Below are 12,297 nucleotides of genomic sequence, written 5' to 3'. Positions count from 1 at the left end.
GGAATAAGTGCAAGACAAGTATAGTGTTATGTTCTAGGATTTGTCAGAAATTCAAATGTAGGCATTGCCAGTATGCTATAAAAATCAAGGTAAATTGAAATATTTTAATTCCACAAGGAGAAACAAAAATGTACTTATTTCCCCCTCAAAAATCACATTAAGAAAAATATTTTCCTCTGCTGGAATTTAAAGAAAGCTCAGTTTTGTTTTTTTTGTTGTTGTTGTTGTTTTTCATTTTTAACAGCTTTACTGGGGTATAATTTACATACAATAAATTGCACATGTTTCCAGTGTACAATTTATTAGTTATGGCATATGTATACACTTGGGAATCTATCACTGCACTGTCTTGATTATGCAGTTTTACATTAAGTCTTGAAATCAGGTAGGGTAAGTCCTCCAATTTTATTCCTCTTTTTCAAGGGTAGTTCTGGCTATTATTCTAAGTCCTTTGAATTATTATTATTATTTTTTTTTTTTTACTTTTAATGACAAACAAGATCTAAATCCGCAGCTTCTGGAAAAACCATTTGTTTCTTGCCAGTCTTGTACCTCTTTTCAAACTTGACCTTGGCCTCCCATCAGGCCTTGCATTTCACAGCAGGGTCTTAGAAGACATCTTTGTTAACAACAGTTTTGTCCAAGGGGGTATCCACAGAGTATCTTGTGGGCATGAGTTGATTGTAGTCATAAACTTTCACAAAAGGTTTGATCTTTGACCTCTTAGCAATTTTCTTCTTGCCCATGGCTGCTGTCACTTTTTGGGGACAGCAGTTAACTCCAGCCACCAGAGCATGGCTGTAGTGGCGGTCTGAGATGCCACCATCAATGTTCTTCATGACAACCACCTTGCATCCAGAGTAGCATTGGGCCAGGACCAGCACCACCTTTCTGGGATTCATAAACTTGCCCATTTTGACAGCAGCCACTAGGGCCTATGGCAGAAAGGGCTTCAAGGCCTTCGAATTTCCATATAAATTTTACAATCAGCTTGTCTATTTCCATACACAAATAAAGACTGGTGGGGGGTTTTGATTTGGATTGTATTCAATATATAGATCAATTAGGGGATAATTTACTTCTTAGCAATTTTCAGTCTTCTTTACAAATTTCTATTTTTCTATCAAGTATTGAGAGATATATTAAAATCTATGACTAAAATTTTGGGTTTGTCTATTTTGTGGAATTCTATCAATTTCTAGTGTCATGTGTTTCAAAGATCTGTTATTAGGTGCATAAGCTTTTAAAATTATTATGTCCGCTTGATAAATTGAACCTTTTATCATTATGAAATAATCTTTGTCTCTGGTAAGATTCTTTTCTCTGGAATCAACTTTGCCTGATTTTAAAAAGTCACTCCAGATTTCTTTTGATCAGTGTTAGCATGGTATATGTTTTCATTTTTTTATTATTAACCTATTTGTTACTTGATATTTAAAGTGCATGTCTTATAGGCAGCATACATAAATCTTGTCTTTTTATATAATCAAAAAAACCTCTGCTTTTTACTTGATGTATTATGAGTGTTTACATCTAATGTGATTAATATGATTAGGTTTCCTTCTTCCAATTTTTTTCTATCAGTCTTATCTTTCATGTGTCTTTTCCTTTTTTTCTGCCTTCTTTTCTATAAATATTTATCTGAATTTACTTTATCTTATTTGTTGGTTTATTAGTCATAATTCCTTGTCTTGTTATTTCAGTGAGTTTTTTTTTTATTGCTTTAGGGTTTATAGTACTCATCTTTGATTTATCACAGTCTACCTTCAAGTGACATGCACTTCCTAAATAGGATAATATCCTTATAATAGTATACTTTCTATTCTCTGCTTCCCCTTTTCTGCTATTGTTGTCATATTTTTTTGCTTTTACATATGTTATAAGCCCACACTATGTTGCTCTTTTTGTTAGAACAATGATCTTTTAAAGTTATATTTTTGGTTTTTTTTTGTTTTTTCAGTTACAAGTGATATTTAATATTATTCTATACTACTTTCAAGTGTACAGTACAGTGGCTACACATTTATGTAATTTGTGCAGAAAAATATAGTACATTTAGAAGAGAAAAGGGAAAGATGGACCTTGCTAATCTTTCCGCTTTCCTTTTCCCAGTTCTTCATCATGTTTCCATTTTTCCAACAGTAAAATTGTTTTTCAGAGTGCAAATTGAAGTAAATTCTAGTCCAGGATATTGGTATTTGTCTTCTTTCCTAAGAAGGGTATATGTACTCCAGACAGAATTTAATACATTATTTAATCAAGGAATACAACTGTTTTGCATGTAAAGTGAATTTGGGGAATTATATTCACTAGAGTCTGAGAATTCCTTACAAGCACCATATGTGGTTTCAAAGATTAACAAGAAGTGTTGAATGAGGATAATATGATTTCCAAATACTCTATCTTGTTTAGTGAGGAAAGTATAGATTAGACTTTACTGAGTCCTGATAGACTAAAAAAATGAATTTATTCTACTCTTAAACGTGGATTATCATAGAGCCAAGATAAGAAAAAGAGATTTCTTCTATGACAATGAAAGCAGGAATTTACATTAGGGTAAAGATAGTCTATTCAATAAATGGTGCTGGGAAAATTGGACTGACACATGCAAAAAAATGAAACTGGACCACCTCCTTATGCCATATACAAGAACAAATTAAAAATGGATTAAAGACTTAAATGTAAGACCTGAAACCATAAAACCCCTTGAAGAAAACATAGGGACTAAATTTGCAGACATTACCCTAAGCAATAATTTTACTGATACATCCCCATAGGCAAGGGAAGTAAAAGAAAAAATGAACATACGGGACTACATGAAACTTCAAAGTTTTTTCACAACAAAGGAAACCATCAATAAAACAAAAAGGAAGCCTACTGAATGGGAGAAGATATTTGTCAACAATATATCTGATAAGGGGTTAATATCCAAAATTTATACAACACTCATGCAACTCAACACCAAAATAACAAACAACCCAATTAAAAAATTGGCAGAGGATATGAAGAGACATTTCTCTAAAGAGGACATACAGATGGCCAACAGGCATATAAAAAAATGTTCAGCCTCACTAATCATTAGGGAAATGCAAATAAAAACCGCAATGAGATACCACCTTACCCCAGTCAGAATGGCTATCATCAATAAATCAACTAACAAGTGCTGGCGAGGTTGTGGGGAAAAGGGAACCCTGGTGCACTGTTGGTGGGACTGCAGATTGGTGCAGCCACTATGGAAATCAGTATGGAGGTATCTCAAACAACTGGAAATGGAACTACCTTATGACCCAGCAATTCTACTCTTAGGGATTTATCCAGAAAAACCCAAGATACTAATTCGAAAAAATATATGCACCCCTATGTTCATTGCAGTGCTATTTACAATAGCCAAGACTTGGAAACAACCAAAATGCCCATGGGTAGATGACTGGATTAAGAAACGGTGGTACATTTACAATGGAGTATTACTCAGCTATAAAGAAGAAGGAAATTGTACCATTTGCAAGGATATGGATGGACCTAGAGAACATTATGCTAAGTGAAATAAGTCAGTCAGAGAAAGACAAATACCATATGATCTCACTTATATGTGGAATCTAAAAAACTGAATAAATGAGAAATGTAAACAGAAATAGTCTCAGAGACACAGAGGAAAAACTGAGGGTTGCTAGTTGGGAGGGGGTGGGGATGAGGGAGAAGGGGAAGGGACGAGAAACATAAATTGGTAACTACAATACGGCCTCAGGAATAGAAAAGACAGTCTAGGGAATGTAATTAATAATGTTATAAATATTTTTTAGGGGGCCAGATGGACTCATGTCTTGTTAGGGAGACCACATCATGGACAGTGTAGAGGCCTGACCACTGCACTGTACATCTGAAGCTGATGTTGAATAATATTATATGTCAACTATAATTTAATACATATATAGTCACGGGATGTGGAGTATAGTGTGGGAATGGAATCAATGGAATTGTAATAGACAAGCATAATATTGGGGGTGGGAGGGCAGTGAATGGGGGGAGGGAGTTTGTCACCTTGTGAGGGGTGAAAAGGATAACTATGGCATTGTTTTGTACACCTGAAACTAATAATAATAATAATAATAATAATAAAACAAATGAAAAAGAGACTTCAAGCACAGTGAGAAGAGGCCGCCGCAGCTGCTTTCAGGGCAGACACAAACCTCATCTATTGCTGCATCCACCACACGTTTTCTCGTAGTCTTTTCTATTTTTTTAACTGAAATATTTTCCAACTCTGCTGCCCTGGTTTGGCACTTAGCGAAGCATTAAATCCTCAGGATTTGTAAACACAAGCTTTCTAATTAGTTTACAAAGTATAGAAATGGTTCTAATGGTGTTTTAGAATTAGAAGTAATAGGATGTCACCAAACTGAAAGTCTGTTCACCCTCGTTACCTTCACCTCCTTTCCAGGTCCTACTCAAATGTCATCTCCTCTCCTCCCTGACACCCACATTCAAAGCAGTCTCTCCCTCTCTTCTCTCTGCCACTACCATGTGTGCTGAGTCTGATAAGCTCATGAAGAAAAGGAGTTTATTCCAAGATAAGAGACTTTCAATTTACCAGAAGGCTAGAGATTTCATGGCTCAACGATGTCTGCCAAAGCAACCAACTTAGCCAAAGGGGTCAACAATTACTTCATCAATAATTTCAATATTTGAGTCACTCTGGAAGACTGTCCAGTGGGCATGACCTAGTTCAGAAGGTCACTCGTTGGCTAGTTAAATGCAGAGCACCTCGATTTATATGCCCCTAAGACTGCAAGGGAAAGATAATTCCAAAACCAGAATTGGGCCCTGTCTTGAAAGGAGGGGGAGTCAAAATGGGCCAACGCGCACTGCATCTTTTATTTGGCAATTCCTCAGGTGCTACCTACTGATGCCCTCTGCTTGTCATGCTCAGATGTTATTTAAGTTGCATTTTATTATATAACTTTTGATGAATTTACTTATATTTCATCTTTCTTACTAAACTGTTAGCACCTCATAGGCAAAAATACATGTCTTTAAATTGCTTACAGTACCTTGTACAAAGGAAGTGCTCAAAAAATAGGGAGACATTCTAATTTCTTAAAGGTTTGTTTTACATCACAGTAAAATCACTTTCTAGGTTTTTCAATCATTTATTTTTGAAACCTGTTAAAAGCCAGGTTTTTAATATTTGCAGCTGCTTGTTCTTGCAGCAATATCTCATATTTCCTTGGCAAGAGAAGCTGCTGGAATAGTTGCTGAGCACAGGAAGAATGTGTCAACAAATGAGGAGCTTAGCATTCACATTGGGCTTATTTAAATCTTAAATATTGACTTCACACTCTAAAGATATCAGCTATTGCCAAGTAATGAAGCTGTGTCCGACAAACTGCGGGATCTGGGCTCCAAGAGTCAAATTATGTCTGACCATTTTCAATTCTCCATGGAAAAACCGCACATGTTAGACTTGGTTCTAACCACCTACACTGAACAAAAGGCTCTGTCCAAGTGGTTATCAGGTAGACCCCAGAGGCACGTTCCCCACAGCTGTCCTGCCCAGGCAAGCATTTGTCTGAAAGGCAAGCGGTATAAACATCATGCCTGCCTCTTCCACTAACTGGCTAGTTCACTCTGGGTATTGTTTTCTGCCTTTGGACTTCAGTTTACTCTCCTGTGAAATGAAGATGCTAGATCAGAACATTTCTATGATCCCTCTCAACTCTACTACCCTCTGAATCTATGTTTCTATGATCTCATCCTCAAATGAGGACCAAAGTCTTTATGTCCAGTGATTAAAATGGCTAACAATTACTTAGTTCACACTGTGAACCAGGCTGAAAGTTTTACATAGCTGCTGTTATGATTTACCACAATCTTATCATGTAGCTATTAGCTATGTGAAATTTATATGAAATTAATTTCCTATGTAAAAAAATGAAACTAAAATCGATTTATGAAAAAACTAGGTAGCAGTTTACCTAAGATCACAAAGCGAAAAAGTTTTAGGATCAGGATTCATATCCAAGTCCATCTCACCCCAGAGCTTGAGCTATAATTGCTATATAATCTACAGCCTTGCAAATGTCCATGGTCCCCATACATTCAGCAATATTAAATCAGTAGATGAGAGTAGATCAGTAACTGCCTGAGCTGCTGACTAAAGACAGTGTTTAACAGCACTGAGCAAAAGGCAATCAAATGTCCACAAGTATTTTAATACCACAGTATAGATATCGCTTTACTATGGCACATTATCATTTCCCCAAGCTAACTATTTCACTCTTCGCCATGACATTCAAATGACTGGAGTGTGAAAGAAAAGTAGGTGAGAAACTGTCATGAAGCCCACCATCATCCATGGAATGTCAATTTCCATGGGTCGTGTCTATCTGGAATGAGGCAGGAGATTTCAATCTTAATTACTTAAAAGTAATAGTTGGTTTTTACAGGTGATATCTCTGGCAGGGAAGATCAAATCTGTGTTTGGTCATACTTTTGGCTAAAATAAGGCCTCACCTCAAACAAAATGGTACAAAAGTAATTGCCACTTCATTTTATCAATGCCGTGCACAGTTCCCTTTTTCAATAATGCTGCTTCTCCCTCCTCAGGCTTTATACCCTCATCCTCTCTCCTTTTAAAAACCTGTTCTTGAAAACCATTGAGACACATAAACATTTCATGGTATTCAAGAATAAAAACAATTAAAAGGTATGAGTGCTGAGATAACCTGTGTTAACATGGCTTAATTAGAAATATAGACAAGCTATGTCGACATGAATTAGTTGTTTGTTCCAGGAAACTTTATTTGGAAAAGATACAGCTATAAATCAATCTAAAATGTAAAGAGGAAGGAAGGAAGGAAGGAAGGAAGGAAGGAAGGAAGGAAGGAAGGAAGGAAGGGAGGAAGGAAGGATTGCTGTTTGCTTCAGGAATTCCCTCACATCAATTATTAGGGACATGAGTCCACTCACCTTTGCAAACACTTGCTTATCATACCAAGTTTATTTATCAAAGCTTGTTTCAATACCTTCACTTCACAGGGTCTACCAATTCTAAACTATTATATCACAAACGTTGTCCAATTCAAAACAATTCATCTTGAAAGACCTACTTCAAACCACTTGAGCTCTGACCCCAAAGCCCTAAAATTATACCATTCTGGCTTTCTCCTCTGTGAGGACTGGTAAGATAGTGGTCTCCCTTACTACAGTAAGTTCCAGTAAATGTAGCTTTGTTTTATTAATAGGTTGTCTGGTGATTTGGGAAGGAGTCCAACAGTACTACCTGTAAGATGATATAATCTATGTTTTTCTAGGTCACAGAAGCCTGGGAATAAAACTTTCAAGGAATAATATTTCTCTAGCTACTTAGTGGTAAAGACCAGAATAAAATATGTCAATCCAGTCATAATTGAAGAACCTCGAGTTCTCCAAAAACTCTTTCTAGAAGACCTGAGGGGTGTCTCAAATGTACTCCTGAACAAATCTCACTGCTGAGCCTTCTGCTGTATGAGTATTCAAACTTACATAAAAGAAATGGCACTCTAACCGGAACCTATTAGCAGGCTTCTCCTTTGGTTTTTAAACAATTGGCATCCACTAAAGTCACTCACCCTCCTGACCACCAGTTAGGTCATTGCCGTTTCAGCCTTCTGAAGCTGATCTTGTATCCAATGTTGGCCAAAATCAGTGCTGTTAATATTATTGCCTCCAGGGCTGAAGTTGGGGAGGATTCCCAGTGGGGGGTGGTTTCAAAACCATGAGTTCAACTGTATAAGCCAATACCTGCTCCACATATGTTATGACCAGTAGGAGGCCACACATCACCATTATTTGATGAACATTTGGACAACAAGGAAAATAAACAGAATACAAAGAATCGAAACAAAAATGCATCCATTGATTCCATCTTTCATGTATACAACAAATATTTGAGTCTCCTATCTATGACAAAAATGAATCCACTAATGGCATTAAAGTGTTGGTATTTATCCAGTAGTTTTGGCACCCATTCTTCATTTACCCCATATTTATTGAGCACCTTCTATGTGTCACAGACAGTGCAGCACCAGGAACACAATGCCTCCCAAGCCAAAGGCAGAAAGGGGAGATAGATAATGAAACAATTGGAATACAAAATGATAAATTGGAGGTAGAAGAAGTAGCGAATAATATAAGAGCAGAAAAAAGGTAAATAAATCAAGATTTAAAACCAAGGAAAGCTTCCTAGAATAAATGATCTGTGAAGGTTCAGCAGCAAAAGAGAACATCATGTATTCAAGGGACAAAAGATGAGTGTGGCTAGAGCGTATCATGTGAGTCAAGTAGATAGGTAATACATGGAGCTACAGACTGGGCAACAGACCATGGAAAGTCATGTTGAGGAGTTTGAGATTTATTTTCAGGGAGGAAAAAAAAAAGACTATTGATGGCTTTAACCAGGGGCATAAATTTATCAAATTTTCACAGTGGTTACTCTGATGACATTGTAGAGAACGAGAGGGAAGCAAATAGGAGGCAGGAAGACCCACTTAGAAGCCACTTAAATGACTCAATTACAAATTAAGGTCTCCTGAACTAGTGTGGTGGTAATGATGATGAAAAAAAAAAAAAAGATGGAACAGATCTGAAAGATAGGGAGGAAATAGAATTGATAGACCATAGTGATTGGCTGATGGGAAGTCAACATTCTCAACAGGTACGTCAAGTCACCCAATCCTCAGCTTAAAGCTCTGCAGTGACTCACACATCACTCAGAATGAAAGCTGAAGTCTTTACGATGGGCTACAAGTCTGACAAAGTCTATGCCACACACCCCACCCTAGCCCCATTGCCTCACTGACTTCACCTCCTCCTGCCCTCCTACAAGCTTGCTCTACCTCACCCATACCAATTTCTTTGTGTTGCTCAAACATTCTAGGCATGATCTTGCCTCACAGCCTTTGCTCTCACTATTCGTTCTTCCCAGATAGCAGTATGGTCCACACACTTGTCTTCTTCAAATCTTTGTTTAAATATCTTTTTTTCAGTGAGACCTGTCCTGACCATTTTAGTACAAATTTCAACCTCCATGAAAGTACTCCCAAGTTTTCTCCTTAATAACTATCACTTTTTAATTTACGGCATACAATAACTTACTTATTTATTTTGGTTATTGTCTATCTCCCACTTCTAGTATGTAAGCTCCTTCGAAGACAGGGATCTTTGTTCACTGCTGTATCCCAGTTCCTAGGACAGTTGGGATGTGATAACCAATCAATATTCATTGAAGGAATTAATGAGCAAACCCAATGTCTGTAGTCTTATCAACTGGTTAGATGGTGGCTCTAATCCCTGAGATAGGAAGTATGAGAAGTGGGAAAGGTTTGCAAAGAGAAGCTTATGAGTTCAGTTTGGGATCATTCTGAGGGTCCCCTTGTACAATACCACAACTGTAATCATATAAGCATGATACTTTCATATAAGTGAAAACTGTTAATAAAATGTCAACTGTTCTTAGGACAACAGGAGCTATACTCTTTTCTAAGAGAAAAAACATTCAGAATTATAGAGCTGTTCTCACTAATGGGGCATCTGCACTGGTTTCCTGCAAGTCAACCAATGCTATAGGCACAGGTCAGTAAGACAGCGCATCGATAGGCATTGAAAAGATGCCAGCATCTCTGGACTATTCAGCTTGGCACAGGGCACATTACGCTCAAAATATAAACAAATACGTTTTGGGGACTCTATTTGAGATCTTGTGTATCTAGACAAAGGATTAAATAATCATCAGATACTGTTGAGGTATAACTTTTCATTTAGCAAGGGTTAACACTTTTTCCCATTATTCTAAGTCAGATATCAAATAAGAGATAGGCTAATGGACAATATGATAGATTACAAAGCAGAGAAAATGCTAGTAAGGTGCAATCAAATTCTTGGTACCTAAATTTGTTTTAATTTGGTAGCAATTTAGAAACCCCAATCAACTCTGAATAGTGTTTTGCAGCCCCAGCTGGGAACACATTTTCATAAATCCACACTTTTCAAATTTCAGCTTGTTATTGCTGGTCACCAAACCTAGAGATTCTGATTCAGTAGGTCTTGCATGGGCCCCAAGAATTTGCATTTTTAACAAGTTTGCAGGCATTATAAATGTATAAATGCTGCTCATCCTGGGAACACCCTTTGAGAACCACTGTATGTCGACAAGAGTTTCCTAAGCCAGTTTGTGACCAGTTTGACCATTTCCACTGGGCTCTTTGCTGACTCCCAACTGAAGTTGGTTGAGTTGACTATCTGAATACACAACCAAATGGTGTAAAATGAATGTAAACTATTTTTTTAAACTTTCTTTGACTTAATTTAATTCTGACGTTTTTCACAATATAGTCTGTCAGACATTTGTTTTGCAATTTTGGGTCAAAATGGAAGTATTTACATTTGTATAAGTGGGTAAATGTTCTTTGCTGAGCTCAGTACTATACTACGTGCATTATGTTTCCTTAGTAGATGACTTGTTTTCTCCTAAAGTAATTGCCTCATTTTCAATTTGCTTAGTTTTCTATGACCTATCACTGATGTGATAGATCTTTTAAATGCTTATTGATAATGTTTTCCAAATGATCGAACACACCAGATGATCAAATAGTACATTTTTTCCCCCTAAATACCCCAGTCTATCTTCCTGCTCCAATCTAACAGGTAGTTTTTCTGGGTTTTGCTGCACAATATCCTAGAGCTTCCTTTGCCATTTTCCTGTGTTGGATCCTCTATTTCTTAATCCCATGCCTTCCTATTTCTTGATTTGCTTTCTTACATTGTTGAAGTAGATACTGTAGTGGCATCATAAAAAGGGAGATAGGTGAAGTAAATTTAATGAGTTGTGGCATGCCTGAAAAATTCTGTATTCTTGATTAGCTGAGTACAGTATTTCAGACTAAAATTTTTTTTATTTCAATTTTTAAGGCTGCGCTCTATTGTTTTCTAGCTTCTGGTGTTACTGGTGAGAATTCAAATGTTATCCTGATTTTCTTTTCTTTTATGTGGCTTTCAACTTTCCTCTCTAAATCCTTAGTATCTTTTCTCTCACCAGCTGTTCTGAACTTTCATATTAGTGTGCCTTACTGTGAATCTTTTCTCATGGTCTGGGCACTGAGTCAGCTGTTTCAGTCAAGGGACTCACACGTTTCAGCTGAGAAACTTGCTTATACTGTTTATTTGACAATTTCTTATATGTGTCTGTGGAACTCCTGTTAAGGAGCTCTTGGAGGTCTTATATTAATCCTTTAAATTTCTTATCCTTTCCAATTTCCCATCTCTGTCTTTAAAAAGAAAAAAAAAAGCTTTATAGGTGCTTTTTCAACTTTATCTTCGAACTCTTCTATTGAATTTTAATTTTAATTAATTAAATTTTGTTTCACATACTATTTAATTAAATTAATTTAATTATTTTTAATTAAATATTTGTTTTATGGCCTTTTTTGAGCATTTTGAGCCTTGCCTGTGCTAGGGGCCCGTTCCAAACTCTTTGGAGTGTACTTTCTTTTCTAATAATGACCCTTGAGCCATTCTCTACTACTGTTGGGGCCTGCTTCTGTTTCTTTGAAATGTATTTTTTTCTTCGAATAAACTCCTTTTCTGCAACTTAAAAAAAATATATTTGTTTTATGTTTAATTCCAGGAGCTCTTTTTTATTCTTTTTCAGAGCATTCTCTTACATTTTTGGGATAATTAATGATAGCTTTAGATATTCTCTGCTGCTCCATGTATTATTTCTTTCTCATCCAGCTTCTTTTTTTTCATGGTTTGGTTTCTCTTTCATTTGGAAGCTGTTTTTCTACATCAGCAGATCTCACACATTAACCTGCATCGGAACCACTGGAAAGGCTTATTAAAGCATAGGTTACAAGGCCCCAGCCCCAGAGTTTCTGATTCAGTAGGTCTGGCAGGGGGAGGGGCACAAAATTTGTATTTCTAACAAGTCCCCAGGGGCTGTTAATGCTACTGATCCAGAGATCAATCTTTGAAAACTATTATTTGGGGTGCTATAGGGTTGTATGCCTTAAAGGATACAGATGCCTTCTTTGCATAAAGATTAAGGACCTGCTTCTAAATTCTCTGTCCAGGCCTTTCCTCAACAGAACCCCTGAGGCCTCAGTTTTAACCAACCCCAGAATTCAGTACTTTGTGGATTGGCCTCAGGAAGGTAGTGATATAAGATTTTTCAACATATTCCACATCTTGGTAAAAAAATTGCTGTGCAAATAAAATATATAACATGCGATATTATAACACTATCACAATTCCAAAATTTGTGCT

At 36.7% G+C, this 12,297-nt stretch overlaps 1 pseudogene; it reads right to left on the bottom strand.

Moving 5' to 3' along the window:
* Positions 1 to 502: 502 nt before the first annotated feature.
* Positions 503 to 914, bottom strand: LOC109373113 (60S ribosomal protein L27 pseudogene; annotated as a pseudogene).
* Between the last annotated feature and the right edge of the window lie 11,383 nt (positions 915 to 12,297).

The sequence above is a fragment of the Hipposideros armiger genome, unplaced genomic scaffold (genome assembly GCF_001890085.2).
Source record: "Hipposideros armiger isolate ML-2016 unplaced genomic scaffold, ASM189008v1 scaffold_16, whole genome shotgun sequence".
Lineage (NCBI taxonomy): Eukaryota > Metazoa > Chordata > Mammalia > Chiroptera > Hipposideridae > Hipposideros > Hipposideros armiger.
The sequence above is the reverse complement of the archived record's forward strand: the minus strand, read 5'-3'. Positions and strand labels throughout refer to the sequence as shown.